The following is a 6,000-nucleotide window of genomic DNA, read 5'->3' on the forward strand; positions in this document are numbered from 1 at the left end:
TGCAGAGAGTACTCTCTCGCACTATATATGTGTCATGTGGAAAGTCAGATTATCCTCAGACCTATTTTGGTTTGATATGAAAACTGCAGTGTTAAGAATCATGTGCTGTTCAGTTTTCTGACACATGTCCCTCTCCACATTAGCACACCTCTCACTGAGGCATAAAAGTCTTTGTTCTCAGGCCAAGGCACATGCACCACACTTTGAATGTCTGCAAGGAAACTCTTGATATTTCCCTCTGTGGCTCCATTGTCCTTTTCTGTGGAAGAGCTACCCCTTTTCTGAGTGAGATTTTTAGAAAATATTATATGAATTTCTTCACATTAAGTTATAGTCAAGTCATCTGAGTCTATAAGTCTTAAAGTTTACAGTGGTTTGATGTATGACCACCCTGATCCAAAGTGTATATGGTTTAAAATCCAATTTTTCCTTTGAAAATAATATTTTTATTATTATTGAGCTCTTGAGGTCATGGGTGGTACAATTCAATTTTCCCTCCATTTGTTCCCTAATTTTATCATGGGTCATTCACAGATTTTAATTGGAAATGTGTATTTCAAGAAAACATTTGGTAAAGGACTGTAACTTATTGGTTTTGTAGGGGCCTAGTTAGCCAGAGCAACTTCATCTAGGTTAAACAACTATTTTATTGTTTATTCAGTAAAACTTAAACTGATACTGCCCCCCCCCGACCCAGGGGAACTTAAAAGCAAGTCTGGGAAACCAGTGAAATATGGTCAACCAGTCCCTGATAAAAGAGCCCAAATACAAGGATGGGTCAGGTCAGGTGGCGATAACAGAGCCCAGAATGCAAGGACGAGTCAGGCCAGGCGAAGACAATCTCATTAGCCAGGCTCAACCACATGGCTTTTCTTCTATAAAAGCTAGTCTGTGAACCTGGGGGTGGTCGCTCTCTCCATAAAAGACAGCCCTGGCTGGTTGGTTTGATTCTCAGTACTGGTGTGAAATAAAGCTTTGCTTGACCTTTACTTTGCATCAGTCTCATTCCTTTGATCTTGGACCCCATCATTTGGGGGCTCATCCAGGACCAAACGATGAGAACTGAGCCAGCATCAGAATTTCTGGGAAAAGCCTCCAGAGGTAAGATCTTGAGATACCATTCTGTGAGATCCTGTCTGTCTGGTTGTGGAGCTCCAGGAGTATAGTCCACTGGGGAGAAACTGGACACAGTATTGCTCCCCAGGGCTGGAGTGGATGAGGGCGACACCCCCTTCCTCCACTGGTAGATCGCCAGGAGGGTTGGGTCCCCCTAGGCAGTCAGGGGACCGAGAAAATCCCCACCTGAGGGTGCTTGCAGGCGACCAAAAAAATCCCCACCAGTGGCAGGTTCTGGTTAAGGGCCACTGGGTCTGCGGTTGTCTTTGTCTTGTCTTTTTGTTGTCTGTTGTGTTTGTTGTGTTTGAAGGAATGGGGCAAGCAGAGAGTAAGGGGACTGACTTTTATCTCTCTATTCCTCCTAATAGATGTGGGGCTTCTTCCTCACTCATTTCTTGTGCTAATGGCTATAACTGGAGCCAACTGTGGTTAGTTTAACTCGAGACAGAGACTTTAAGGAATATTCCCAAGCAGCTGCCAAAACTCCCTTTGTTCCAGGGAAGTCCCCAGTCTTCTCTGGCCCGACATGGACTGCCTAGCCCCTCCCCTCTTGCTGACGGGAAGGCATGGAATCTGCTCCTCTGTTGGGGCTGATGGGCTCTAATGCTGGGAATCCTTTCTCTGCCTTCTGGAGGCACTTTGTTCTGTCTCCCTGTTCTGTTTCTGCACCAACTTGGGTGCGACCTACATAATTGACCTCTAGACCATCCTCGGTACTTCCTGCACCACAGCGCCTTCTCTCTTCACAGTCGAGAAACAAGAATAGCACCCCTGGACCTAACACCCCCCTCAACCCTGGATCTTCCCACCCATGTCTTAGGTAAACATTTGAAGTGGAGTGGGCCCAGATGGAACATAAATCAGTATTTGAACTAAGTTAAGTTTGTTGGTTTAATTAGGATGAACATGTCTTTTGAGTTAACAGCAGTAAATGTGAAACTTCAAAGTTTACTGAGGGTCAAATAAACTTGAGTTATTTGTTAACATCTGTTAGCAAAGAAATGACTAAAACTGATGGTAATTGTCTGTCTCAAAGTTTTAATGGGTAATTGTTAAAGTAGCTTTCAGGCTTTGGTAACCTGAAACTTTAAAGTTTTGCTTGGATGACAAATGGAATTAAATTTGTTGGGCATCTAGGTCTTAACCAAATGGGATAAAATGCGAAAGCATTGATTACTGGAGCTAGGTTTGTGCTTTTGAAATCTGTTGGTAAACATGTTTTGTGCTTAATATTTAGTCTTCACTGGAGATTGAGATGTTTCTAAGAGTACACAATTCTGCTAACTATAAGACTGAAGTTCTCTCTGTTCAATAAGGACAGAGTTTTATTGGATTGGTTGATCTGCTGTTAAGAGGCTGAGACTGGGGATTACCAACCTGTTCAGGACTTGCAGGAAGTTAATAAACAGGTTGAAGATATCCACCCGATGGTGCCTAACCCCTATACCCCACTATTCCTCCTGGGCACCAAAAGAAATGTCTATACTGTCTTAGATCTCAAGGATGCAGTTTTCTGCATACCTTTAGAAAGTGAATCTCAGCCCCTTTTTGCTTTTAAGTGGTCCAACCCACAGGAAGGGCCCCAAGGCCAGCTCACTTGGACAAAACTTCCCCAAGGATTCAAGAATTCACCCACTATCTTCAACGAGGCCCTACACAAGGATTTGCATGAGTACAGAACCTCCAACCTGGGAGTCACTCTGTTAGAGTATGTTGATGACTATGAGTCATGCTTGCAGGTCTATCTTACAGACTCTGCAGGAAAAAAGGTATTGGGTGCCAGCAAAGAAAGCACAGCTTTTTCAGAGCCACACTACTTATTTAGGCTTTGATCTCCACAAGGGAGTGGGTTCACTGTCTGAGTCCAGGAAACAGGTCATCACCCAATACCCACACCCACCACGTGGGTGTGAAAAGTGAGGGAGTTTCTTGGGATGGTAGGCTACAGCAGACTGTGGATACCGCAGTTCGCAAAGATTTCCCAACCTCTTTACAAAATGACTAAGGGAGGATTCACTACAGTAGAGTTGACAGCTGAGGCAAAAGAGCATTTTGGGAATTACAAACAGCCTTGTGGAGTGCAGCAGCATTGGCCAATCCAGATGTTACCAAGCCCTTCTAGTTGTATGTGGATGAAAAGGCAGGGGTGGCCAAAAGATCTTAGCAAGAAACTAGATCCAGTAATGGCTGGGTTCCCCCCTTGCCTCTGCATAATTTCTGCCATGGCCCTCCTGGTCAAGGATGTAGGTGAACTGACTTTGAGTCAAAATCTCATCTTGACTACCACTCACACTATTTAGGGCCTTCTCTGGACCAGATTGGTGGATGACAAATGCCCAAGTGACAGGGTAACAGGCCCTCCTCCTCAACAAACCAAAAGTGACTTTCTGGCCCCCGGTGGAGCTAAATCCAGCCATGTTGCTGCCAGAGGAGCTGGCTGACTACCCACATGACTGAGGGGAGGTCCTAACCCAGGTCACAGGAATAGGGCCAGATCTCAGAGACACTCACTCCAGGATGCAGAGATGACTCAGTTCACAGATGAGAGTAACTACATGGTCGATGGAAAGAGGTATACGGGGGCTGCGGTGGTTTCTCCTGAACAGGAACTCTGGATGGTGGACCTGCCACACAGAACCTTGGCGCAAAAAGCAGAGCTGATTGCACTCACCAAGGCACTGCAGATGGCCAAGGGTAAGACCGCCAACATCTATATGGACAGCAGGCTGGGTAGAGGCTTTTTCCACCAAACATGAGATGGCAGGAGTGGTAGCCAAAACACTACTAGAAGAAATAATTCCTAGGTTTGGGTTGCCTCTTGCAATCGTGTCAGACAATGGTTCTGCATTTGTGAGTTCATTCTCACAGGCATTGGCAAAGGCCCTGGGCACTAATTGGAAACTACATTGTTCCTACTGGCCCCAGAGCTCTGGGCAAGTAGAGAGAATGACCCAGACTCTTAAAGAGACCTTGACAAAGCTAATTCTGGAGACTGGTGGTGGATGGGTAGATCTCCTTCTTTTCACCCTCCTCAGGGCACAATGTACCCCCTACTTAAACAAGGTCACCCCATTTGAAATAATGTTTGGGAGACACCCCCACCCCCGCTCTGCCCTCGGCTACAAGAGGTTGCCCTAGCAGAAATAACTGATCAGTCTGTATTCCAGTCACTGCAGGCATTACAGTCTGTCTTAAAAAGAGCCCACATAAGGGTCAGAACTGCCCACACTGTGACAGAGAGGGAAGTGGAACCACATCCTTACCAACCCGGGGACTTGGTTGGGTATGCCACAACCAAGTGGAAAACTTGGAATCTCGCTGGAAGTGACCATTTACTATCATCCTGACCACCCCCACAGCAATAAAAGTAGAAGGCATCAGTGCCTGGATTCACACAGGTCATGTCAAACGAGCTGAGGACGAGGACACCCCCCAGAGATGGATGCCACTGCCGATGGACCCGGCCGACTGTGGACTAAAGCTAAGACTCAAAAAGAATGAGTTCATTGAATTCATTGTTGCTCCTATTGTTAAATGTTACTTTTTGGCCCCTGCATTATAAACACTCTAATGTCATTTGTACAAAAGAGGACATAGAACTGGCTGAAAAGTCAAGGATTTGACTAATCTCCAAAGAAAAGGGGGGAATGTAGGGGCCTACTTAACCAGAGTGACTCCATCTTGGTTAAACAGCCATTTTGTTGTTTATGCAACAAAATGTTGTTTATGCAACAAAAACTTAAACTGACCTTACCCCTACCCCCCAGGGGAACGTACTTAAAAGCAAGTCTGGGAAACCAGTAAAATATGGTCAACCAGTCCCTGATAACAGACCCCAAATACAAGGATGGGTCAGGTCAGGTGGCGATAACAGAGCCCAGAATGCAAGGACAAGTCAGGCCAGGTGGAGACAATCTCATTGGCCAGGCTCAACCACATGGCCTTTGCTCTATAAAAGCTAGTCTGTGAACCTGGGGGTGGTCGCTTTCTCCATAAGAGATGGCCCTGGCTGGTCGGTTTGATTCTCAGTGCTGGCCTGAAATAAAGCTTTGCTTGACCATCACTTTGTATCAGTCTCACTCCTTTGACCATGGACCCCATCAGGTTTATCTACAATACCAGTCCCTTGAGAATCTTACTTGCATTTAAATTTCCAAGAAGAAAAAGAGAAAAGATACTAATATGAAAAACTTAATTCAACAGAACCATAGCAGCAATGCAATACTCTGATGTATTGTATGCTACTTAAAGATCACTTATTTCCTTATAATATAAAAAAGGTAATGAACTCTTCCAGGGAACCATTTCATAAATCCCACTTCTAATCTGATTAATTAATTATGTGCTCTGGGATTCAGACAATAGCCTGTGCTATGAATGATCCTGCTGGTTCAGAGACCTTTTATTTAAAAGCATCCAAAACTATACATAACTAATACTTGATTAGTTGTAACTTTGAGTTAATCCACCAACACACAAATAAATATGAAATCATCTGAAGATAATTAAAAGAGCTTCTGATATTAAATTTCAAATGCAAAAAATAAAGGTTGAGTTAAAAAGGCTGAATCTATACCATAATGAAAATTGCATGTGGCTCATACTGATGTATAAGTTAACTTTTGATATTTAACAAATACCTCCAGTTCTATTGGCTTAAGACAACAATTATTATTCTACTTATTATTCTGATACTTCTGGACTTTCTAATCTCATCTAGGGTGGCCTCGCTTGTGTGTCTAGTGGTTGTAAACTACTGTCTTGGGAGCTTCACTCTTTTCCATCTCACTTCTCATCATGGAGCACATTAGCTAACGCACAGATGGTGACCTCAGCTTCCAAGCTCAGTGGAGAAGCTGTCGCCTCAATGCACAAGCTATGTCA

Source organism: Neovison vison, chromosome 5 (assembly GCF_020171115.1).
Source record: "Neovison vison isolate M4711 chromosome 5, ASM_NN_V1, whole genome shotgun sequence".
Lineage (NCBI taxonomy): Eukaryota > Metazoa > Chordata > Mammalia > Carnivora > Mustelidae > Neogale > Neogale vison.